The following is a 223-nucleotide window of genomic DNA, read 5'->3' as shown; positions in this document are numbered from 1 at the left end:
AGTTTCCACAGTCAGTGATGATTTGGGCTGCCATGTCATCTGCTGGTGTTGGTCCACTGTGTTTTCTGAAGTCCAAAGTCAACGCAGCCATCTACCATGAAATTTTAGAGCACTTCATGCTTCCTTCTTCTGACCAGCTTTTTGACGATGCTGATTTCATTTTCCAGCAGGACTTGGCACCTGCCCACACTGCCAAAAGCACCAAAAGTTGGTTAAATGACCA

General features: G+C 45.7%; 1 protein-coding gene across 2 annotated transcripts in view; it reads left to right on the top strand.

Moving 5' to 3' along the window:
- LOC107679978 (ankyrin repeat domain-containing protein SOWAHC-like) overlaps positions 1 to 223 on the top strand; it is an 83157-nt gene that overhangs the window by 82315 nt on the left and 619 nt on the right. The gene's annotated exons all lie outside the window — the stretch shown is intronic.

The sequence above is a fragment of the Sinocyclocheilus anshuiensis genome, unplaced genomic scaffold (assembly GCF_001515605.1).
Source record: "Sinocyclocheilus anshuiensis isolate Anshui unplaced genomic scaffold, SAMN03320099.WGS_v1.1 scaffold528, whole genome shotgun sequence".
Classification (NCBI taxonomy): domain Eukaryota; kingdom Metazoa; phylum Chordata; class Actinopteri; order Cypriniformes; family Cyprinidae; genus Sinocyclocheilus; species Sinocyclocheilus anshuiensis.
The sequence above is the reverse complement of the archived record's forward strand: the minus strand, read 5'-3'. Positions and strand labels throughout refer to the sequence as shown.